This window comes from Ceratotherium simum, chromosome 23 (genome assembly GCF_057802395.1).
Source record: "Ceratotherium simum simum isolate JZ-2026a chromosome 23, ASM5780239v1, whole genome shotgun sequence".
Taxonomy (NCBI): domain Eukaryota; kingdom Metazoa; phylum Chordata; class Mammalia; order Perissodactyla; family Rhinocerotidae; genus Ceratotherium; species Ceratotherium simum.
The window spans coordinates 13,569,528-13,596,319 of record NC_141922.1 but is presented as its reverse complement, the minus strand read 5'-3'; the positions used below and the strand labels follow the sequence as shown (position 1 = coordinate 13,596,319).

The window sequence follows — 26,792 nt, the reverse complement described above, 5'->3', positions numbered from 1 at the left end:
ATGAATGCTAAGCTTGTTGTAATGTCCCAAATAAACTAGGATTTATTCACCTGATCAATTTTTCTCTTTCCCAGAATAACTTCCAGACTCTCTTTATGGATGAAAAATCTTGCAATACCACTACAAAAAACTAGTATTGTGGAAAATAAAAATGCACATTCTTTGGAGCAGGCAATGCTAAACTTGACTCTTGATTCAGTGACCTATTGACTGAGTTATCAGGCTAAATTTCCTGAATTTCCCTCAGCCTCAGTCCTTTATAAATTGTGTCTAATATTGCCCATAGAGTAGTTTTGATATTGTGCATCATAGCACCTGTTAAATGTCTTGACTTATTTCTGAAGTTTAAGAGGTGCTATTTGTTTCACTCTTTCCCCTTTTTCAGAAGAAAAAGGAAAACCAAATCCATACAGTTAGAGATCTTGTCAACCCCGGTGACAAACATCTAGATAGTTGAGAATATCTGGGTACTTAGGATCACATAAGTTGGAGCATTCAGAATAGTTACATTTATTTACATTTTTCAGGTGATTTTGGAATTTTTCAAGACAATCACATTTTTCATAATACCAAATCAGAAAAGATAGGAATGATATTAATAATGAAAAGCCAAGGCAAACCTGAGCTTGCGAGTTTCAGAGGCCTTAGCGATGATAGCATAGTGCTTCTTAATGCTGGCCTGCTCACATGAATACCACCTGGGGAGCTATTAAAAACACCTATGTATAAACCCCTTTCCAAGAAATTATCATTGGATTTTCCTGGGTCAGATCTCCCCAGATAATTTTAATTGTCAGCCAGCTGGAGAAGCACTGATTTAACACAATTCTCTCAAAGAACACACAAGAACACTGAGATCAGTGATCCCAAACTCTTCTCAAAGCCACCCTCACATTTATTTTTTTAAATTATATGTGTTTGACCAACAATAATTGAAGTTATGCTAGAAACTAAATGCTGGCTAATATTAACAAATGGTTCTCAACATTTCATAGTTTACTAAAGCATGTTCAATTTCATTAATTCCCTTGATCTTCAAAACTAACTTTATAAGATAAATTGAAGAGAATATTAACTCCGTCATATGGTGAGCAACCTGAGGCTTAAGGAGACAAAGCAAATGTTGGCGGGAATGAAGCAAAAAAGCAACAGAAGCAGGACCCCAAAGCAAGTCTTCTAACTCCAAATTCTTTGTATCTCTGTTTATACACACACACACACCACACACTCACACACGCACACAAGTGCTATTCAGTTTTGGTAATATATCCTCTCTCCCCTCTCACAAGTCCTGATGCAAAATGAAATGATGTGAGCTGCAGCAAGGAGAGGCCAAGACTTCCAAAGTCAAGGACTGTACAATGGCTATTAAAGACTGGCCCCGTATTTGGGAAGTAATTTTCTTTATTTGAGCTTACTGTTAACTGTCCTGTAACCCAGAACCCTTTGCATCAGGTTTTGGGGAGAGAAGAATTCTGGCTGCACATTGGTTCATTCAGTCCCTGCAGCAAAGAGCACCAGATAATCCATGCTCAAAGGGATAATGTTCCTCTTTACCAGGACAAGGAACATAGGACGAAGGAGTTAGGGACCTTGGGTGCTGTATTAGTGTCCTGTGGATAATACAACAAATTACTACAACCTTGATAGCTTGAAACAACAGAAATTTATTCTGGAAGCGAGAAACCCAAAATTGAGGCGTTATTAGGACTGCACTCCCTCTGAAGTGTCTAGAAGAGAAGGCTTCCTCGCTTCTTCCAACTTCTGGTAGCTCCAGGCATTCCTTAGGTTGTAGCTACATTACTCTAATCTCTGCCTCCGTCTCATATGGCCTCCTTCTCTTTTCTGTCATTTCTTCTCCTCTTCTGTCTCTTATAAGGACATTTGCCATTGGATTTAGGGCCAACCCAGTTAATCCAGGGTAAATTCATCTCAAGATCTATCTACAAAGACACTTTTTCTAAATAAGGTCAGATTCACACATAAGGTCACCATTTGACCCACTACAGATGCATTTTATTATTATAAATTGCTTTTTCTGTTTTCTGCCTGGTTATTGCTGATATGTAGAAAAATTCTTAATTATTTGAAGATTTATTTGGACCTAGCTTTCTTTCCGAGCTCTTTTTAGTTCTTATTGTTTTTTAAATGATGCTTAGAATTTCTTGAGACAATCGCATCATCTGCATAAATGATAATTTTGTTCCCTCCTTTTCAATTCATAACTGCAATTGACATTCATGCTTTTGAGACACGGTTCTCAAAAAGCAAATTATCTTAAGAGCTAGTGTAGGAGTTATTGCTAATGGTTAAAGGAAATCAAATTTGCCGAGGCACAGGAACAAAGTAAGAATGTCAGGGTAATTCAGGTCACGACTTAAAGAACCGTGATGTCTTCAAAATTATTTAATTTCTTCCCTTGATTTTGCCAGTGTATAGACCAAGGATCAGATACCTGAAGATACTTGCCCAAGGTCACTCTATAGAGAAAGAATTAACAACACAAAAAATAAATCTCCCCTCCTTTCAATCTATAATAGCCAAAATTATATTTTAAACATGAAGATGTGTAACCATATTACTCACTTAAAAATCTTCATTGACTGCCATTGTTTTTAAGACAAAGCCTAACATGGCCTGCGAAGCCCTGGGTGATCTAGTTCCTGCCTGTCCCTGCAGCCTCTCTTTATGTCTCTTTTGTAGGTTTTCACTCTGATCTGGACGCACTTTCCCAAATCTGCCAAGCTGTTCTCAGGGCTTTCACATATACTTTTCTTTCTGGCTGGAGAAAGCTCCGTTTTCACACTCCTGCCCTTTTCGCTGGCTAACCCCTGTTCTCCGTTTAACTCTTATTGCCCTAAAGAAGATTGGTGTCACCTTCCACCCCAGATTAGATTCAAGCTCATGCTTTTGCTCTCATGGGAAATCTAAAGTTCATTCATATCGTGTATAACAGCAATTAATTAATCAATTAATTAATGTTTTATATATAATTTATTCATTCAATGTCTGTCTTTTCCACTAGTTTGTAAACTGCGTGAAAGCCAAAACCAAAACTTATTCATTATTCATTATTATATCGTACACTTTGCACAGTATTCACATGAGTATTCCGCTCATAGTATTCATTTAATTTTAAAAACTGTTGAATGAATGAAATATTTGTATTTATGCTTGTTCTATGACACCATAGCCTTTAATTCTTCAGTCCTTCAAAATACTTTATTTGCTTCTTTTTCTGCTATTGCTGTGTATTTCCTAAGCCCATTCTTTCTCATTTCTAACCTCCTAAGGCAGTGGTTATTTTAGAAAAACGTAATGTCTAAATAGCATCAAATAATAATTTTAAACAATTTAAAGCGTTAGAAAGATTGTGTAAAAGATAGTGTGGGCACAATCTATTCTGATTCAGAATATATCTCCAGTGGTCCTTTTCTGGTGAGCTTTGTTTATGCTATATTGAGAATAATAAACAATAGCTAGCGTGTATGAAATGTCTCCTGTATGAGGGGCATTTATTCTCAACTTTCACTTCCTTCCCAGGAATCTCATCTTTCTTGAGTATAGCATAAATTAAGGAACCATACAACGTAATTCCTTCCATAGTGTTGAAAAGTTTTGCAGAGCATAAGCCATCTTCTAAAACACCTAAAGCATAAAGGTTCCCAAAATTAGAATATTCAGCCATCGTACAAATAGCCCAATTACATATTATTCTTGTTTCCTATTTATGCACGTAAAAACTGATAATAAAATACAACAAATCAATTTTTCATGAAAGCAATAGAGCACAGTAATTATTTCACTAAGATCCTACCAATTATTTTCAGGAAGTATAGAAAATGGCTGTGTTCTCAGCACCTCTCACATAGTATTAAGTCTCAGGCACAAATTGCATGGCATGAAGGAAAACAAGAGCTCATCCTAACCATCAGGTTTTTATCCTCTTGCAAAGAGTGTAAAATGTACCCATGATGAGTTCCTGGGGGTGAAATCACTCTTTCTTTCTGTTGGTAACTTTTTAAACTGTACGGTGATTACTAAGTAGCACCAGATTTCCAACCCTAAAAAGTTATGTACAGTGCTTCTTTTTTGTGAACTTATTATATAACCAAATGATCATATGGGATACATTAAGAAGTACGAACAATAATTCCTCATTATGCTGTATTGGTCATGTTCCACATGGAGGGAGTCTCCTTTTTAATTCTAAATGCATAATATAAAAGAGGGAAAGATAAAATGGAATACAGTCTATTCAGTAGACCCAGATGGGGAGGGAACAAAAACTATGTCATTTGGTCAAGATTAAAGAAAGGAACTGGATGTAACCTGGATCTGACAGGTGGACATGTGAAAGCTGCCTGCGCACACATAGAAGACGCTCATGTTGAAGAGGATTAGGCTCTTTGTTTCCAATGCCTGATTGGAGAAAAGGACCCAACAGATGAAGCTGTAGAAACACAAACTTCAGTTTTATTTGAGGAAAAGTATTTTTTTTTATTGATGTTTTAATGGTTTCTAACATTGTCAAATTTTGGGTTGAGGAAAAGTATTTTTAAAGGCAATGCTGTTAAAGATTCAATAGGTGGCTCAAAAGGATGGAGATAGGACTCCCCAGCACTGGCAGAGACTGACAGTGTAAGCAGCCCTTTGCTGGAACTTTCTAAGAGGATACGTGAGTGTCCTACAGAAGGGTGGCCTATATCAGTGATTTTCAAACCATAGCTTGTCAGATCAAGAAATAACATATAAAGAGACATGCACTAGGTCTCTTGTTTTTATTTGCTTGTGTGAATCTTTCCCATTACTTATAAATTTTCAGAGTAGTGTTTGTGTTCAAGTAACTGTCTATGGTCACCACTGAGATTTGTTGATTTTGTTTGTGTTTGTTTTGGTTTTTAGTGTCATTTGCAACTTGTAGATTGTGATGTATTTGATGTGTTTTAATGCATTGAAGTGATTTTTCTTTTTGATTCCCAAATGTCCTATCTTAGGCCAGTGAGAGCTCCTTCGAACAGTGTCCTCTGTCCTTTTGATGTGACACCATTAGTCTCTGAGTGCCTCTTTACTCTGACACAGGTGTCCCAGGTTCATCTGGTATGTTCCCTGACTCAGATTGGAATCAGCCGTTTCTGCGGGGAGCCCTGGTTCCTTTTAGCCAGGAAGGGATTTAGAGGAGCAGAGCAGATCCATCTATACATGCTTTATGTATAGGACTATGAGTAAGCATTCATTTGAAAATAAAGCAAAACTTTACCATAAAAATGTTTTAAAAAATAGTTATCTAGATAATTTTTAAATCCCTTCTTCTTTGAGTGCCTCTAAATACAATTAATTCCTGAAATAGGAATTCAGCATTTTGCTGGACACAGAATTCTTTTGGACCTAGAATGTTGGTTACAGAAGTTCCATCTAGCAATAGTTTGTTATATAACACTCGGGAAAAATTCTCAGTTGCTAAACAAATTTTTTTAAAACATTGAAAATCTGTGGATTTGGGGCAAGATTGAAATAGCTAAGTTATTTCTTTTGGCTAACACAGTTCTAGTTGCTTTTTAAAAAACATTTTCATTATAATATAGTTCATACAAGCATAGAATTACATAAAATAATAAAATAATATCTATGGAGCCAGCACCAAAATTTTAATATTTTGCCATATTTGTTTAAATTTTTTTAAAGTTATAAAACATAGCAGATGGACTTGACTTCCCAGGGTACTCCCTACTTCATGCCTTCCCCAACAGAGCAGAGTTAATCATTATCCTCAATTTCATGTTTCCCATTCCTACAACTTTTTTTAATACTGATCTTATGTATCTGAAATTATTTTGCATATTTTAAACTATATTTACATTGTATCATATGGTACATATTATTCTTCAGTTTGTTTTCGCTTTTTTCTGGATGAACATTGCTTTTGAAACATAGCCTGCAAATGCATGTAGTTCTTTTTTATTTGTGTTAACTGCTGTATTGTATTCCATTTCGTGAAAATACCACAATTTATAACAGCGATATTAATAGTGTCACATTGAAGACTATTTAGGCTGTTTTCAACTTGCGTCATTACAAACACTGCTATAACACACATGCTTAAACATGGGTCCCTGTGCACCTGTGGTGAGCTTCTTGAGGTTACATACATAGGAGACAAATTCTTGGGTTACATGACACACACATCCTCAACTTTACTGGATAGTACAGAATTGTTTCCATATCAGTTATACCATTTTTCACTCCCACCAAAGAGGGATGAGTTCCACACAATGACATCCTTACCAATATTTGCTCTTTTAATACTTTTAAAATATTGTAATTCACATGGGTATAAAATATATTCATTGTAAGTTATCTGATTACTATCAAAGTGGAGGATATTTCATATGTTTATTATGTACTCAGATTTGTTTGTCTGTGTCTGGTTCATATCCTTTGCACATTTTCCTATTTGTTTTTATCTTACTGATTTGTAGATGTCCATACTTCATACTAATCATTCATTGGTTTAGTTTCCCAATCGATTATATTGGCAAATAGGAATGCTATTGCTTTTTTACATGACTGTCATGTACTTAGAAAACTCTCTGATATTTCTTACTATTTCTAACAATTATTTACACATTTTCTTATATTTACTTTATGCTGACAGTTATATTATCTTCAGTTTAGGACAGTTTTTGTCTTTTCCTTTCTAATTCATGTACCTCTTTGTAAAATTGTCTTATTGAACAGTCAGGAAATGTAAGTAGAAAGTTGAAAATAATTGGAAACAATGAGCACCCCAAACATAACAGGCATGTCCTTTTTTATTGTTTCCTTGTTTTCTATCTAATGTATCTTTACCATTTTATTATATTACTATCATTCCTAAATTTTCTTTAAATTTACTCTGTTTATCCAATATCCACAAATATTTGATTTAAATCTTCATCATTTATATTTGATCCTTCTAGTTTATAAATAAATGTCTCTAGGCTATAAATTTACCACTAAGTACAACCTTAGCTGTGTGTTATATTATACTTTTATTGACATTCCGTTCTGCCTTGTTTGTATGGTGGTGTATGATGTCTTGAATCAAATTTTTTCATATACATGTATTTGTTTATAGGGTCTATTTTGATCTATTTGACTATCTTCAGGCATGTCACGTTGATTTATTTACTATAGCTTCACAATAAATTTTGATATCATTTAGGAAAATTCCCCCAAACTTGTTCATTTGCAAAATTATGTTAACTACTCATAGCTCATTTATGTATACTTTAAAATCAACATATCAGATTCCATAGAAAAATTTATTTTGGGCTTCATTTGCAAAATCAATTCAGAACAAATGACATGTTTATGGTATTTCTTCCTATCCACTAATAGGGTATATTTCTCAATTGACTTAGGTTTAACATTGTTTAGAAAATGTTAAAATTAAGTTTCCCAATAAATATCATGTATATCTTTTGTTGGGGTCATTCTTTGGTCCTGGTATTTTTTGATGCTTTTATAATAGTATATACTATTTATATTTTATTTTTGAACAGTCTGTGGCTGGTGTTTAAAAATGTAATTACATTTTGCTTGTTGATAATCCATATAGAAAGTTTGCTAAACATTCTTAATGTTTTTGGAATTTAGTATAACCTAGATGTTGTAGATAGACAATCATTATTTACATATAAATCAGTTTTGTTTTTTCATTTCTTCTTTTATACTACTATGACTTTTTTCACTGTCTAGACTAAGGCAAAAGTTAAATTGGTTAAAAATTGGAATGATAGAAATACTTGTCTATTTTCTAACATTTAAGAATCTGGTTCTAATGTTTCACTGTTAAATATTACCTGTGCTGTAGAGTTATGGTATATGTTCTTTGTCAGGTAAAACAGTTCTTTTATTTTAAATAAAAAGCAATTTTTATTTTAAATTTTTTATTTTGTTATCTATGTAGATTATTATACTTTCTCTTTCTTCATTAGTTTGTCAATAGATTTTTTAATATTAAGCTATCCTTCAATTCCTGGGAAATATGTATTTTCTTTGATATGTTTGATATTTTTATATCTATGATTACAGTGAAATTCTCCCATATTGACCTTGTTCATTCTTTCTTGTACTCATTTGATAACTAAGTTATATTGGTGACACAAACAAGGATATCTTGTGTAATAATCTGTATAAGATTAGAATTATCTAACTGTTGCCGTTTGTGCACATGTGTGTGTGTGAACTCACTTGGAACCCATCTAGTGTTCTCCTTTGGGAAAATTTTAAATTAATCATTTAATTTCTTGAATGGCTACTGGGATATTTATACTTTTCTTTTATTCTTGATTCAATTTTGGTAAGTTATATTTCTGGAAAATGGTCTTGCTTTCTGTTTTCTCAACATCTTGGATGTCATTTGTTGTCTTTTAGTATTTTGGAAAATTCTTGGCCATTGTGTCTTCACATATTTAGTTTTTCACTACTCTCTCTCTTCTTCTGGGAATTACTCATATGTTAGACCATTTCATATTGTCCTACAGCTTTTGGAATCTCTTTTCTATTTTTTTATTTACTTTTTTTTTCTCTTTGCATTTATGTTTAGATTGAACTATCTTCAGAATATTCATGTAAGGAATGTGCTTTGCAAGGATGTATTTCTTTGCTCTATTGATGTTAGGCTTTAGGCTTGGACATACACCTCATTTTGGCAATAGAATTCGAGTGGAAGTGTCAGTTACCAGTTCTGAGCCTAAACCTGAAGAGACATACACTGTTTCTGCTTGTCCATTTGGGGCTATGAAAACAACATACCCTGGGGAAGACTGGTGTTGAACTCGATCCATGGTTTGGAGACAAGTCCATATAATCCCAACCTAGATCAACCAATAGCCAGCTGTCCTGCAATTATATTAGCTGGAAATAATGCTTGTTGCTGTATGACACAAAAATTTTTGGTAGTTTCCTATTTAGAATTATGTGAAAATCACTAACTGATACATTGGATCATAGGTTATGTATTTGTTCATCTTTAGTAATTACTGCTAAAAGATTTTTCAGTTCTCGTATAAATTTATAGATCTACCAGCAGTGTAACTGCTTGACATTTTTGCTGAAACTTGGAGTTGTCAGTCACATTAATTTTAGTCTTTCTGGTGACTGAAAAGACTACCATTTTATTAAACACACAAAATATGAGAGTACTTATGTAATTTATTTTTAAGTCAATTTTTAAATTTTAATATATTCAAACAAAATAAAAACATCAGTAAATAAACATTTTGAAAATCAGGCAGGTATCACTCTACATCTGGAAGAAAATTAAGTCAAGTATTCTTCATGGTAGAAGGGAGACAACAGCTGGTGTCCATGGTAAATAATTCGAGGACAACTTGGAAATTTCTAAAGTTCTTTCCAAAAATCCAGTGGCAAGAGGTTGAGACACACCTACTTCCACAGCGTCCAGTGTCACTATTACATGGGTTTTATTAATTGTGACTGAGCTGCAACTGTACAGTATGACATTCTTGTCTTTAGCCTTAAAGGAAAAGAGAAAGTCTTTTTGTTGCACCAGTTTGAAATAACTCTGAAACAAGGCTCCCTTAAAATGCATTATTATAGTAGCTATGCTCATGAGAGAGTTCATTACTATAGTAAAAAGACAAAAAAATACAAGATTCATGGTCACCTTATTTGGTTGATTTGGTTAATTGGATAAAATGAGGGATAAATACAAGCATGATCTGTTTAACAAAACTCCTAGATACACAAGAATGCAAAATATAAAATGTTCTAAAGTAGATTCTGATCACCAAGCTTATAAAATTGAAGTTAAGCTTATGTTAACTCAGTTCCTTACACATCTTCAGTGCTCATATGTAGAGCACTTTATCTATTACTAGAGCTAGGACATTTGATCAAATGGAAAGATGCCCCACAAAGGCAAGTAATTCTGATAATGAACTCCCACAGCCTTTACTAGGGTCTGCCTTAAGAAGGGAAACACCATTGGTGAAAATCTTTGGGGTAAGTTAAGTACCTAGTTACCACTTCGTGCCCTTAAGAATTAGATCGACTTCAGCTGTTGTTGGAAAGAATTCCAGCACAGTCACTCAAGTTTTGGTTCTCTTTTACATTCAGAGATACACTACATGAGGCGTGTTTAGAAAAAAAGTAACACTTATACCTGGAATTTATATTCTTCCAAGTAACCTATTGATCTTGTAGACAAAGGCAGTCCCGAGAAGGTAAAGGTACATTTGTTAATGGTGAGTGCTATGGACTAAAATGTGTCCTAAACCAAATCCATAAGTTGAAACTCTAACCCCCAATCTGGAGGTATCTGGAGGTAGAGTCTTTAGGAGGCTATTAAGGTTAAATGAGATCATAAGGGTGGAGCCCTAATCTGATAAGACTGTGGCCTTATAAGAAGAGGAAGAGAGAGAGGTCCACCTGCAACTCTATCTCTCCATGTGAGGACTTGGGGAGAAGGTATGTGTCTACAAACCAGAAAGAGAATTCTCACCAGAAACTGTACTCTGCCAGACCTTGATCTTGGACTTTCCAGCCCCCAGAACTGACAGAAAGATAAGTTTCTCTTGTTTAAGCCACCTAGACTGTGGGATTTTGTTATGGTAGCCCAAGCTGACTGATACAGTGAGTCTACAGAGATGCTGCTGAGATGGTGCTGATATGTAGAGCAGTTTGGCCAGGTAAAGGTAAACAGTGTTGTTCTATGGGGCTTCCAGCTCATCAACTTATCCTTGCACATCTGAACATAGCATCAGATCAGAGGCAGCATGCTGTTAGATTGTTTAAACTTGGACTTGACAAATATGATTAGAGTCCAATCTGAATTTCCCATCTTGGTATGACATTTTCAAATTAGTTAGTCCAGGTGATGTTTTGACATTTTCAATAGGTAGTCTGAAGGTGGACTATCTCTAGTCAAGCACGTTCCTTCTGATGACCCTTTTAATTGCCCTTTGGCTTCATTAACAGTCATACTGCTCCAGTAGTATTCTGTTTGAGCCCCGCAGGGTCTTTCCCAGATGCACCGCCTCGTGAGACCACTCCTCAGCTGACCCCAGGTCCCTCGTCACCTCTAGGTCCCTTCTATGCCATTCCTAGAGACCTCCAGGCACAGCAGGATTATGGGAGAAGGGTCACCTTGGCAAAGACAGGTGTCCATGGAGCTAGGGTCAGAGAGGGGCACATGTCCTTCTTGGAAGTTAGTGGGAACCCTGCAGTGCGTCCAAAATGGTTGTGGAGGGGAAGGGATGGCAAGCTACTGGTTCTTCCTCCCCAGGTCCAGTTGGACTATGGTAAATTCTCCCCACAGGCACAGTCACCCAGAATTCACCTGCCTCCAGCCTCCATCCAAGTACCTCTGGTCAGGGGGCTGCAGATGTAAGGGATCCTAAGACTGTACACCTCTGGGCCTGGTGTCCACCTTCTGCAGTCTGGGCACCGCAGGTGACCGCAAGCTAGCAGGCTCATGCTTCAGGGGAAAGCCCAAGGCCCAGGAGCCATGGCCATGACCTACGCAGTTGATTTTTAATTACATTTATTGATGCTGCCAGTTTTGGCATTGTTTCTTGAATTCCATGATTTACTTCTGAATTCACATTTTTTCTAGCTGACATATCTCTCTTTTAATTGTTATATGATAGTCTATGATCAAGAAGCTCTCTTGGTTTTTATCTGAAACCACGTTTTATTTCTCCCTGATTATTTATCAAGGGTAAGAAAATCTTGGTTGAAGTAATTTTGATATGCTATCCTGCCAGACTATAAGGAGAGGTTAACATCAATTCTAATGATATACATTTCCTAAAAGAATGAACAAAGGTACAAACAACAAGCATTTAAAAAGGTCAATGTTTGACACTGGTTGCTTCTTTTATCCCAGAATTTTGAACTCTAATCAGGAAAGGCTGCCATTAGTAGGGGTATATTAATTCAACAAATACTTCATGTCACATAACCAGGCTTGATACCAAAGGTGAGACAGAGTAAGATTATCCTAGGCCCAAAGAGAACACATTATCTGGGGATACAAAAGGTAGTACACATGTCAGAACAGGTGGAGGTCATCTACCTAGGGCAGTCAGCAAGTCAGTTGTGCCAGGGGAACACTGATCTCCTACTTACAGCATGTGAGATCTTGGATGAGTTACTTAACCTCACTGAGATGCTGCTTTGTTTAATGATGGATGAATATATTGTTCACTTCATAGGATTGATATGATAATTAAATTAAATGGGATAAAATCCTTGGCTTGACATATGTACTTTGCCAACAGCAGTTTTCTTGAGCTGGACATTCAATAGGCAGATGATAAATAGGAAGAAACCCCAAGAAAGGAATCTTGGCTTGAAATATACCAGGATCAGTCACCAACTGTTAATGAGTGCTGCCAGTTTTCCTACCAATTTTCTGCACTATTAGTGGTAAATTTGCAAGGTTTTATCCATCAGATATACCTCAAATTGTATTTACTTTAGTTTCTATTTCTTTAATTACAAAAGTGTTCCACCCTCTTTGCATTAATATATTCAACCTTTTTTTTTTTTTCTGGTAAATGCATCTTTTTATCTTTGGCCTACTTTTTTTCTATTTGGGTGTTGGTCTTTTAATTTTTGATTTGTCACACTTATTGTATGTTATGGAAATTAGCTTGAACATGTTTGATAAAGGTAGATTATGGAAAGGCAGATAAATAAAGATAGTTCAATAAAAGTGGACAAATGGTAAGTCATGCTAAAAATAATTTTTATGGATGAAGATGCTAAAAGTTAGATAGTTAAATAACTCACTGAATTTCCACACTGGTTAGCTAACTAGGATTTTAATCTAGGCCTGATTGACTAAAAAGCCCATGATTGGAAAGATTAAATTTGTTTTCCTACATACCAAGAAACAGAAATCAACAGTATCCTCTGTGTGTATGTGTGTGTTTATCACCATTAAAGGAATCCCGGTTTACCGTTCATGCAGGATTCATATTCCAGCCATTCGTATATTAGTAATAGGAATTTGGGCGAGGTATTTAAACTTTATAAGCTTCACTTTCTTCACCTATAAAAGGGGGATAATAATAATTACTTACCTCTCAGTACCTAGTTTTTCTCATCCAGATGATTCTCATACAGATTAAATGTTGGAAAGATTGTGTGTTCTCAGCTCAAAGGAAAATGAAATGCGATGATATACGTAAATCAGAAGTCCCTAAAAGTTCATTGGACCCATTCTCTTTTCTCTTTGTCTTGGCTTGCAGAGTGATTCTTTAATTAAACATTAGTTGGAGGACAGAGAAGTTTTCGTTAGCTTCCTCAACTCACACAGCAGCCTAATCCAGTCTCTACCTAAAATATGGGTGGAATTTGCAAAAGTTCCTGGATGGATGTTCCTCCTGGGGAGAATTTATGACAACTTTTCCAAAACTAAAGCTTCAAATCTTTATTATATTCTGTTAATGACTCAGTGGACTTTTGGCAGAAAGGACAAGTTTCCTTTGGTTCAAACACTTCTATAGAGGGTTCTGATTAATCTATCCAATGGTCTAAAATCAAAATAACATATGCAATCCTTGGCTGAAAAAGCTCACTCGTGGTGTTATAACAATAATTCCTCTCCTTGTTTTTATATAACCTTTTGGAAATATTCCTGTTGGAGCCAAAATTGCTATATTTTGGAAACTTGGCCTATGGATGGATGATGGCTGAAGTATTCCATTTATTTTCCTTTCAGGGGGTAGGTACTAGAACAGGCAGAATGGTTGTTAGGCTATTTCTTAAAGAAAATTTTGTAGGGCAATCCAATTTAATGTGGAATAAAGCCCTTTTCTCTGACTTCCATGTCATAATATATATTCATTTCAAGAGGTTTTTCCTGACCACCCAATTTAAAGTAGCTCACACCCCCAGCAGTCAACTTTCTGTAAAGGGCCAGATAGTAAATATTGTAGGCTTTGCGAACTATATGGTCTCTGTTGTAACTATTGAGCTCTGCCACTGTGACATGAAAGCAGCCATAGGCAAGACGTAAACAAATGAGCATGGCAGTGATCCAATAAAACTTTATTTATAGACACAAATTTGAATTTCCTATAACTTTCATATGTCACAAAATATTATTGTACTTTTGATATTTTTCCAACAAATGAAAAGATGTAAAAACCATTCTGAGCTCACAGACCCTACTAAACCAGGTGGTGGGCTGGATTTGGCCAGCCTTCTATGGTTTGACCCTTTGTTCTATAATATTATTTAGTTTGTTTCTTTACATCACTTATTATTTTTTTAAAAATCTACTTACGTGTTTATATTGTGTCTACACTGTCTTGTGCTGGAATCCAATCTCCGTCCCTGTGAAAGCAGAGATGTTATGTGTCCTGGGTCCTGAGCACAGCACCACAGACATTCAGTAAATATGTGTTGCGTGTATAAATCTGCAGCTTTCTGGCAAATCAGTCCCTCTACATGAAGGGATTAGTTTAACGTGTATAGCATATTGAATTCTCTAAGTGATTTATACTTTTTTTCAAATAAATTTTACATATACCATAGGATTTCATGGCGAAGAGACAGTATAGAAAAGTGTTTTAAGCTTTGGACTTATGAAGACCAGGCTGCTCCACCAATTAGTGTTTGTGATGTTGACTAAGTTATTAAACCTGTCTCAGTTTTCTTAACTTCAGAATGAGGATAGTTATATTACCTATTTTATAAGATTGATGGTGGGGTTTCTGGTTGAACTTCCATCTTCCTCTCCAAACCCACTCCCAACACTTCTCCACCCTGTTCTGTACTTTCACAGGTCTACACGTAAGGAGCACATCAGTGGTATACCTTCTCCTCTGGATCCCAATTGGATTTTGCCAATCGTGGGAGGGAGAAGAATTAGCTAAGAATATTTATTCTCTTAGCTTGCTCCTGTGTTTCATGACTGGCTATGTTCCTGGAAGAAAAGTGTCAGCTCACAGAATTACAGTTTTATGGATGTTCTGTAATGCACCTAATCAGTCCCCCTGTTAGTGTAAGAACAATCCTGTTATTAGCTCCAGAGTGCTGCACTATACCCCATGGGTTCTCTATACCCAAAATATTAAAAATAGTCTCTTTATGTAAGTCTCAAATAATCCTAAATTCCTTCTGGGACCCTGAACTGATCCTAAAATGCTTGAGAATAAATGGTAGCTCAGATTGGAACTATTCTTAGAAATCTGGTTGCCTTCTTTGAAATTATACTAAAATAATGAATGATTCCTCTTGATTCACGTTTCTCTAGAGAGTTACAACTAGGGGTGCCTACAAGGTACATCCTAGCTTGCTGAAAAATTTTTTTTCACAAGGTATTTAAAATCAGGAGAATTTAAATCTAAACCTGACTCTTCAAATTCTTTTGAAAAGATCACACTTCCTGGCTACCCCAGGCTGGCCCACTTCAAGGCCATGATAAACTGAAGCTGAGTAGCAGTTTCTTCCTTCACATGGGCTTTGCACTCAACAGGTAGCTTTGGTCCCCACCACTCCTTATTATGCAGTGCTTCTGGTTCTGTGTTTTATTTTAGCTACCTGGCCTCTGTGGACATTTTCTTAGAGAAACAAAAGGCAAAGTCATCAGCCAACTGAAAGACTTGGGGAGGAGGTGTTGGTGGTTTGAAGAGCGAAATGGGATATATAGTCATCTAGGAGAGTGGGAGAGTGACAAGACCCAGGGGGGCACAGTAGGATTACAAGGTGGGACTAAGGGTCCTCTTGGGGTTTTGGGTTATAAATGGAAAGTGTGATCCATGAGCAGGACTGCATGCATTTGTCCAACTCTTCAGCCTCTCTCAGCAGATGTGAAAGAGATGGCAAGTTGGACTTGACTAAGCTGGAGTTTTGCCCAAAGAGAACCATGAGAGCAAGAGAGGCCAGACAGATGAGGCTCTTTGTGAGGGAGGGAATATAAAGTTGGGTCATGAATGGAATCTACGCTGGTCAAAGAGGGAGTGAGGACAGGTAAGGGTGATGGACAGCAAAAAAGGGGAGCCTCATGGTTAAGAAACTCACTATGCACGCTGAAGCCAGACTGCACGGATTCGAGTCCCATCTCTACCCGTATTAGCTGGGTAAATATATATATATATGTCGTGTGTGTCTGTATATGAGAAAGAGAGAGAGGGTGTTAATTTAGAACACTGTCTGACGCATAGTAAGTGCTATGGCAGTACTTCAAGGATACTTTCCCTTCCCTACATTGAATTCGATTTTAAAAGCAAAACTTTAATTTACTTGTTCAATTAAGAAATATTTATTGAACATCTATAATATCAAAGAACATTAAGAGATATTTTGTAGGGGCCAGAGATAAATCAGATATGAAGTTGATCAGAGACTCACAGAACCTCTTTAGGGCAAGTAGGAGGGATAAGCCCCGTAAGAGAAAACACAGAGAAGGATCTGTATGGGAGGTGTTCCTTAAAGACCTGGTCAGTGTTGCATAGACAGCAAGAAAATACAGGCAGCTACTATAAGTTCATCAGTAGCTGCCGATCCTGGGATTTGATGTATTTTTCTAATGTTGCCTTTGAAGCAGAGACTGAAATTTCCCCAAAGACTAATTCATTGAAGGCATTTCTGATAGTGTACCAGTCTAAGAAGGGAGATATTTTAAAGAAGTGGAAACTTTTTTACTATCTTGTTTTTGTTTTTAAGAGAAAAATATAGGACGTGTACTTGGTAAACATGTCAAGCAGTAAAAACGACTATAGAGTGACGAACTTTCCATTCACCCCTTTGCCCCCTTTCTAGAGCAATCGCAGTTGCCAATTTTTTGTGTCTATCAAAAACTGTTCTCTTTGATTGTAACATGTATATTTACACACATCTTTTTTTTTTTTTTACATCTATTAAAACACACAACACTGCATCTTGTGATTTTTCAGTAATGATGATTGTTCCAAAAAGTTCTACAAAGTTTTCCACAGTATGGATGTGCTATAATGCACTTCATCAGTCTTCATTTGGTACACATTCACTTACTTTCTAAACTTTTGCTGTTACAACCGATATGGCCACAAAAGTCATGGAATATAATCCTTTTGAACACGTGCTGGTTGCCTGGTTGCCTGCAGGATGAAAGTGAAGTTGTTAGATTACGTACTTAAAAGAAATTACATATTTAGAATACTGGTAGATCTTGCCAAATTGCCCTCTAATAAGATTATGCCAATTAATGCTCCCACTAACAGTGTCAGAGGGAGAATGATTGTCTCATCGTGTCACTAGCACTAAAAATGTTTCATTAGGTCCATTCTATAAAGTAAATATTTTTTCTGCTTTATTATATTTTTCTAATTTTGAGGGAAGTGAAACACCTTTATGTTAAAAAAAATTTGTATTTCTTTTTCTATAGAACATTATTTGGGCTTTTTGTCCATATTTATATTGAGCTAGTGTCTTCTTAATTGATTTGTAAGAAAAATTTATTTAAGGACCTTATTCCTTTGTCTATCATATTTGTTGCAAATATTTTCAAGTTGTTTATATATACTGATTTTGTCTATATATTTCCGACAGGTAGAATCTTTAAAATTTTATGATGTTATGTTTATCAGTCTTTTGGGAATTCTGAATTATATATGTTGTTTAGAAAGGGCTTACTGCTATAAGATTACAAGAAAAATTCATTTTCATCTTAATTTTGAATTTTGAGCTATCCAGATCAAAATTTTTGTATAAGTGATAAATTAGGAACTCACCTTAATTTTTTCTTTTCTCAATAGATTGTCCCAACACCATTTATTGAATATTCTGCCTTTAACACACTCATTTAGAATGCTGATATTATCATAAATCTAAATATCCATATTATTTGAGTCTCATTCAATACTCTGCTTTTTCCCTTTGATATTTCTATTCATGCACCAGTACCAAACTCTTTTACTTATTGAAGTTTTATAACAATATGTACTAAAGTAGTCTGTTTCTTTATCTTTCTTTTTCAGAATTTTCCTGCCTAATCTTTTTTTTTGTGTGAGGAAGATCAGCCCTGAGCTAACATCCATGCTAGTCCTCCTCTTTTTCCTGAGGAAGACCAGCTCTGAGCTAACATCTATTGCCAATCCTCCTCCTTTTTTTTCCTCAGAGCCCCAGTAGATAGTTGTATGTCATAGTTGCACATCCTTCTACTTGCTGGATGTGGGACGTGGCCCTAGCACGGCCAGAGAAGCGGCACGTCGGTGCGGGCCCGGGATCTGAACCGGGGCCGCCAGTAGCAGAGCGCTCGCACTTAACTGCTAAGCCACGGGGCTGTCCCCCTTCCTAATCTTTAGCTATAGATTCAGCGTGTCTCATCTCAAGAAAACAGTTCCATTGGTAATTTTATTAGAACCACATTCAATTTATAGATTCACATAGGGTATATTAGCATTGTTACAATTTTGCATTATATTAACTAGAACTGAGTATCAATTCCCATTAATTTAAATTGTAGTCTAAAAATATAGACTACAATGTTTTTGGGTCACTTTAAAGTTTTTTAAAGTTCTTTCTATGTCCTATTAGAGCATTTTAAAGTTTATCCATATAAATCTAGCACATATCTATTTACTTCTATTTTGGGGCATTAATTTCTTACTTTGTTGATTTTGTTTATTGGATTTTTCTTTAAGTAACATAAGTATATCTTATTTGAACATAGTAAAGCCAATAGGGTGTTAGATATTAATTTCTAAATTCTCCTTACTAAATTCTTCCATTTTTTATAACAATTTTCTCTGTTGATTCTTTTGAGTTTTCCAGGCTTATGAAATTATCCAGGTATTTGAAAAATAAAAATTTTTCCTTCTCTTTTAGAATTTTTATCCTGCATATTTATCTTAGCTCAATTCATTGGAAAGAATTTCCCACAGAATTTTAGGTAATAGGAGTGATAATCAACATCCTTGTTTTATTCCTTAATTTAATGGGAACATTTTTGTGTTTCACTATTAGACATGTTGCTAATTAAGTATTAATTTATTGCTACTTATGAACTTGTTATTCAAGAATGATATTGGCTTTTTCATCAAGCACTTTGTCAGCATCATCAGACATAATATATTTTTCTGCCTTGACCTGTAATTAACATGGAATAATATATTGATATATTGAAACTCTTGAATGAATCACATCTGAATAGTATCTCTCAATCTTTTAATAAGCTACTGAATTCTGTTTGCTGACACATTTTAGGAATTTTGCATCAATTTCCACAAGTGAAAGCCATATATAGTTTCATTTTATTGTGCTGCCTTTATTGTTTTGTACCAATGTTTTCCTATATTTCTAATAACCCTTTAGAAGCTTTCACTTTCTCTTTATGCTTTCAAACAACTTAAATCACATTCTTTAGATATTTGGTAAAATTTATTTCTGAAATAAATTGATGCTGATGCTTTTTTCAGGTAGCTTTTGACAAGTTTCTTAATATCTTTTGTTGCATTCCATATATTTTCTAGAATATTATGCTTTATAGTCAAGGCTTTTAATTTATTTGCATAAGATTAAGCAAAGTGATCCTCATGTATTTCTTAATCTCCTCAATATACATGGTTGCTTATTCTAATGTCTTATATTTATATTTATCTCTGTCTTCTTCTTTGGCTTATATAGTATTATATCTTTCAATATATTTTTCAAAGAAACAAGACGATCATTTTTCTTAGTTTTAACTCTTTTCTGAGTTTTAACTTTTTTCTGAGTTCTAACACATGTATTTCAAGCAGGTAGGTGTATTGGTCATGATTAATATAGTCTATCTTTCATCTTACATTTATTGACCACTTTTGATGTCCTTGGCACTATGCACATGTTGTAGAACACAAGAAGGCCTCTAATTTGCTGTTTGCCTTCAATGACTTTAGGCCAGTGGGGGGCATGCTCATGAGTAATTAAAGCGTAAGAGTAGCATCAACTGAGGTTTGATGAGAAAATGGAGAGACTGAAGGTCCCTCAAGCAGAAAGTAACAGAGCAGGTTCTTAAGCCTGGGTCTATAGGACATCAAGATAAATCCTATGTATATAATGATGTATCTTCAAATATATCTTAAGTCATATTCTCTATGAGATATACTTTCTGGATCCTTAGATATCTGAGAGTGTCTTTCTATTGCTTTAACACAACACACGTAGACACACACACATATACACACACATACACTCCAACGTATTGGTTTGCTATAGAGTGCTTGAATCATAATGTTTATCCTTCATGATTCCATGATTTTCTGGAAATGTCCTAGGTCAGGCTTATTTATATACCTTTGAAGATAATCTGTTTCCTCCTACCCCACCACTCACTACATTAGACATTTAGAATTATTTTCATTATCTTTGCAATTCTAAAATTTCACAAAATAAATTCAGACACAGTCTTTATTTTCTTAATTTTTGCCACAATATCATGAGCTCTTTCACTCTGTATATTCATATTTTTCTTTCAGCTCAGGAAATTATATTTTACATCTTAGAAAATAATTTTTCCTTGTGTCTTTTTTTTTTGGTTGTTGTTGTTTCCTTTGGAAGTATAAAAGACTAGGTAATTAAAAGCGCTCTCCTGCTTTAAAAAAGTAGGTCCTGGATAAGCCATCACTTCAAGTTCATTGCTGAACTCGTAGAAGATAAGTAAAATAATCAAGGGACTTGAATATCAGCTAGAGCTGTGCACTATAAGGAAAAGCTAAAGATTTCATTGTCCTGAGGGAATATTCTCATATCGCCGCTCCAGAATGCAGAACACTGTAAAAAGAGAGAAGAGACAGTTCAAGATAAAAGACATGAAGAATCTAATGCAAAGGTCTAACATGCATATAACCAGAGCCACAGTCCAACTGGACATATAGCTTAATAAGTTGATGGTACCTTGTAGATTAAAAGAATCAAAAGCATTTATTTTACCTGTGAGTTTGCAATGCAGGCAGGGATCAGCAGGGATGGCTTGTTTGTACTCCAGCGTCAGCTAGAACAGCTCCTCTTGGAGTTGCAGATTCCACTTTCAGGACGGCTCACTCACATAGCTGGTGAGTTTATTTGATTGCTGCTGGGGAGCTCACCTGTGCCTATCATCCATAATCCGAGGTTTTTCTCTATGTGAGACTTTCCACAGTCTGCTTGGGATTCCCAATAACTGATAGTCCTTAAAACATAGTGGTTGTGTTCCAAGAGAACAAAGCAGAGCGTATGGCCTTTTAATGATCTAGCTTCAGAAATCATGTCATCAATTCCACCATATTCTATTGGTCTAAGCCGGCATTGTCCAACGCAACAGCCACTAGGCACATATGCCTATTTTTTTTAATGAATTAAAATTAAATAAAATTAAAATTCAGTTCTATAATCACCATAGCTATGTTTCAAGTGCCCAGTATGGCTAGTGGCTACTGTATTGAACAACACAAATAGAATATTCCATCACTGCATAACATTCTATTGAACAGCACTCACATAGGAAGTCATAAAGGTCCACTCAGGTTCAAGGAGAAGGGGTCTAGATTCCATCACTTGCTGGAGGAAGTGTCACGGTTACGGTAAAAAAAAAAAACATGTGGGTGGGAGATATTGTTGTGGCCATCTTTGGGAAACAGAATTTTCTGCATCAATGAATTTAAATTATAAAAAATGATGTAGGGAAAAATTATATCAACTAGTAATGTGTACTACAGCTTAACATATATGCGTATCCCATGACTCAGCAATTCTGCTCCTCGGTAGATATGAAATAGAAATGTTGCATGTGTACACAAAAGACAGGAACAAGAATGATTATAACATCACCTTTGTTAATAGCTCCAAATTGGAAACCATCCAAATGTCCATCAGTAGGTACATGTTCAAACAACGAGTTGAATCTTGGCTCTGATTAACTATGCTTTCTGTGAAAGTTGCAGAACCTCTCCAAACTTCTCTTTTTTTTTTTTTTTTTTTTTGCTGAGGAATATTGTCCCTGAGCTAACATCTGTGCCATTCTTCCTCTACTTTATATGTGGGTCACCACTACAGCACAGCTGATGAGTGGTGTAGGTCCGTGCCCAGGATCCAAACCTGCAAACCTGGGCCACCGAAGCAGAATGCACTAAACTCAACCACGACGCCATGGAGCCAGTCCCCTCTCCAAACATTTATTAACTATAAAATGGAGGTGATTCTATCCATGAGATTGTTCTGAAAATTAAGATCACATATGCAAAAGCATTAGACTATGGTTAGCACTCCATAAGTGCTCCTCTTCATGTCACCAGCGTCTACCCTAATTTCTTGGCATGCGTGAGGTCTTCCTAAATGAGTATGGAACTAACGAATTCATGTAATAATCTGATTTATCCATCTGAATTTCTAAGTTGACTCCCTACAGTTCATAGAAGTGGATTCTCAGAATAGTGTTAGATAGGACCCTTCTTTGAGGACAATGACTGGTGTATGATAAGTACTCAACATTTGTGAATGAATAAATGAATAAATGGATGGATGAATCTTGTCTTTTCCTTTTCTTCTATGCAGAAATCTACTAACGCAACTCAAATTATTGAGATTCTATTCTATATTTAAAAATTCCACCACTCCCCAACTCCCCACAGGAACTCTTTTTAATTATTGAACCCACACTTGGCAAGATAATATTGGAATCTTAGAAAAGTAAAAGAGAAGAAGAATGGTTGTGGGTCTAACAGCATACAGTGGCCCACCTCTAGTCTGGGAATTGCAGCTGGAAATCTCTTGAGAAAATGACACCCACATGAAATTCCAGTTCTTCAGGTTTCAGCGAGGTTTCAGCAAGGGAGGGAGACCACAAGTATGACCTTCCTGTTGGTATTTGGGATCCTCCACTTCAGGTCCAAACCAGAAGCAGGAAGCTCAGTGCTTGCTAAGCTAGAAAAGGAAACAGACAAGAAAACATTCCAGCTTGAGGCTGGCATTGGGATAGTTCTTCCTTTGTCTAGGGTATTTCTTTCATTCCTGCTAATGGTCCCAACTTGCTGAAAAGAAAACATTCTCTTCAACAGCATGTAGCAAAAATGTCTCAAACACTTACTGTGTGGTGCCTTCCAAACCCAGGCATGTCTGTCTATTTGCAAAGTCTATTCTATTTCTATGTTAGCATTGCTTTTGGTTTGATGTTAGGGTTAGAGAGAGAGGTAAGACATTGAAGATGGAGGATAAGATAAATACAAATTAAAAAGATATAGTTCAAAGTTAAAAAGATTATGTGCTTTCATCAGGTTCAGGAAAAGAACTGTTAGATATTGTTTTTTAATGTCTTTTCTATTTTGGTTAACCAGGTTAAGTCCTCATGGAGGAAGCCACAACTCAATGACACAGAAAGGACAGGAATGGACACTCCAGGCAAAGAGAATAGTAGGAGCAAAGGCATGAAGAGGTGAACAAATGAGATATTTTGTAGGGAAGGTAAATAGTATCTTCACCTCGTACAGAAAAAAGGCATGTTGGAAGAAAAGAAGCAACGTAAAAACACTAGCATTTCTTAAACACTTACTATGGCCTAAAATCTGTGCCAAGCATCTCACTTGTGTTCATGTTCCTTAATAGGTGAAATTAAGTTAATTGCAAAAGATCAAACAGCTACAAAGCTGTGACGCTAGAATTGAAAATTTGTTCTGACCTTTTCCAAGGACAATGTGTTTTGGACCATGAAAGATAAAGCTTGTAGGGTACTTCGGGGTAGACAAATGGCGGGGCCAGGGGGGCGGGTCTTAAAGGCAAAGCTAAGCATCTGCATGATTCCAATATGATGGAGTCCGACTGTGCTGACAGTTGTCAGCTGAGTGAACACAAAGAGCATAGACCAGCCAGGCTGGGGAGTGAATTACACATAGAACCTCAGATCCCGGGAGCGCTGGTTCATTCATTTGCAAAATGCTCAGCAGTTGTGTATGTGGGCTGTCTCTGGTTCTCATTATTCACATCAGAAAACTGGAGTGGAGGCCTGAACAAGGTCACCACAGGAATCAGAACCAGAGATAGAATGAACTCACAGGTCACTTGGATTCTAATTATGCTCACGTCACCTCTTGCTACTCTACCTAGGCATCCAACCTCGTAACTCCAGTGTTTCTATTTTGTGTGAGCTTAGAATATTTGAAAACAGAGTAATATATCATCTTCGTCTGGAAGAATGTTCCTATTTGGATATAAATATCAAAAATTCCTTCTAGCGTTTCTATATTCCATATAATGCACACATTGTATATCACATATCTAGAAGCCTAAACAGGCTAGGTATTCACTATCCCCTTTAACCCCTGGATCTCCCTAGCAGTTTATCTTACTTTCATGATCCTTAGTGCATGCTGCCTTGAGTGAGTAAGATATCCTTGAAGGCAGAAACTGTCTTTTTTTTAAAGCCCTGAATATATCACATCTATTTTAGATTGCTTCCAATTTTCAGTATTATAAACATTGAGATATACATTTTTGTACCTATATCTGTATGCATATTTGTGACTTTCTATTTTCCTGGAAGTGGAAATACCATCATCTAACATTTTAAATCTTTAAAATATTTTTCCAAAGTAGTCTCAAAAAGTTTCAATTTTTACCTCCCAACAACAGATTAAAATGCTCTCATATGATACTCTTAAGAAGTGGGTTAGAAAGGCGTTGCTTTAAAATTGGACAGAGGAGGGTACAATTGTTCAGAAGATGAATGCCTTCCTGCTCCAGTGATTTTCACATTGCTCTCAAATCCACCCCCTGGTCCCCTCTGCTCTGTAGCACTGCGGATTACATTTTCGAGGTGCCCTTGTCAATTGGCTCCCAGGTAGACTTGGCCATTGGGTGGCACTGGTGGAAAGATGGAAAGTTGGAAGAGGGGAGAAGCCGGGGAATTTCTGCCCTCTTGCTATGTTTCAGGCAGTATCTCTGACAGTGGCAGAGGCAGTATCCTCTGAAGTTGGTTCCAAATCCCTTCCAGGCAGACTCTCCTTCTTTGGTCCAGTCTCCCACATGGTAGCCCCGCCACAGTTTAACTCCTACCTGACTATTCATCTTCTGTGCTCTGACATACCACCTTCTCCCTATGTCCCTTCAAGGCCTTTCTTGCTAGTGGTCTTCTGCTGTTGCTACTCCTTGGTTGCCTGTGTATTAATTAGCCTCTATTTCTCTCCCCAGTGTGGACTCTGTTTTCCCAACAGTCCCCTGGCTGATATACTTACCCAAATATCCTTGGCAACAAGAGGTGATACAAGGAGCAGAATCCAGACCTATTAATTGAAATCTGGTTCTCCTTCTGCTAGAGCCTGCGAGAAGTATTGGTGTTTAAAAGAGGGCTTTAAGTGAATGGTGCAGACAACTGCTTTAGGCCAGAGGTGGGAGTGATTGGAATGGTCTGAAGTGGTCACAGATGACTTCGTGGAAAAGGTGTCATTTAAACAATGTCTCAAGTCTCAAGGGTGTGTCTAAATGCAGAGCATTCTTGGGCAGATAAAAATGCCATAATAAGTAGTGCTGCTGGATGGCCCAATCCAATTCTGGATTACATCCTCTTTTTACTGTCCCTAGGAAACTTTTTTTAATGTAAGAAAATATTTTGAAAGACTTTTGAATATGAAATCACAAAGTACATATTACAAGAAGACTAGAATATGTTTGATATTCTTTAATCTTACTTTGCTATTAGTGATGTTTTGATTTTCAGTTGCCTAAGGAGAGAGCACAATCTCTTTGACTTCTTAGAATCTCTAAACATAGTAATGCAGTCTTGGGTTGGACAAATGAAATGAAGAATCACAAAATATCTACTATGTAATTTCTGAACTAGCAGTCTCTTGCCCTATTTCAATTATTTATAACTAAGTCTTAGAATTTTCTGAATCAAAGGTCAATAGGTCTTTACAAAAAACCCATGTCATTGGATCTGCTTAGGTGTTCATTTCACAAGCCCCTCCCTTTCCTAGCTGAGGCATTTCTATTCTCCCATCTCAACCTTTTAATTCCTTGACCCCAAATTCTATCCAAAGGATCTTGTTAGGCATTTTTTTTTAACGGTGACTTCTACTTTATGCAAAATGAACTTCCTGTAATAGAACTCAAGTGACCTCTACAAGGTTCATCTCTATTAAAAAAAAAAAAAAAAGAGCAGCAATATGGTTTTTTTGTGCATCTTCCTCCTTGTTCTACATTTAGACTGTAATTGATTGATTCTAGCTTTCAAATGGTTTCTTTCTCTCAGAACAGTAAAAAGTGACTGGCCTAAAAATCTAATTGACTGAAATGATCAGTTTTACCACAGTTCACTACACTCACTCGGAGAAGCTGTTCTGAGTGGCAATTTGAAAGAGCTGTCCTTTGAAACTGGCATTTTCTAAGTATTCTCCTAAATTACAGTTGAGCCATAAATATAACAGGTTAAACTAAGGCAGCTGAGAAATTATATAGGTGAAAAATTACAAGGATATGATCTTTCCTCTCAGGCGTGTAAAGATTTAATCTCCCAGATTAAAAACTCAGAACACAGTGATTGTGTCAAGATAACAGCTGGGAGGATGCTTTGGGACGGGGTTCCCAGGGTATTTTCAGGGGACGGGGTCTGTGGCCTACAGAGGCAGGTGTTTCACGTGGTGGGGGCCACAGAGGAGGGCTTTTCACCAGTAGCAGGCCAGCTGTGAGCTTATCTGTGGCATCTTGCTTTCAAGGAACGGTTCCCCAGTGTCTGCTGAAGAGAAAGGAGATGAACCACCCACGTGGGAACTGTACTGCATATCTACAGGAGAAAAAGAAAAATCATGAAAGAGAAAGCAGGCTAGGAGGCTTAGCTGTATAAA

At 36.3% G+C, this 26,792-nt stretch overlaps 1 long non-coding RNA gene and 1 pseudogene across 1 annotated transcript in view; both read right to left on the bottom strand.

Annotated features, from left to right (window-relative positions):
* Positions 1-9,255: 9,255 nt before the first annotated feature.
* The window catches only part of LOC147913978 (uncharacterized), a 74,609-nt gene continuing 57,072 nt past the window's right edge, over positions 9,256-26,792 (bottom strand). Inside the window, exons 3-5 of the long non-coding RNA XR_015555945.1 lie at positions 22,698-22,881; positions 17,017-17,102; positions 9,256-9,523 (exon numbers count right to left, since the gene is read on the bottom strand). This is a non-coding gene — a long non-coding RNA (uncharacterized LOC147913978). The remainder of the gene's footprint in view (positions 9,524-17,016; positions 17,103-22,697; positions 22,882-26,792) is intronic.
* On the bottom strand, positions 10,166-11,176 carry LOC101389022 (suppressor of cytokine signaling 2 pseudogene; annotated as a pseudogene).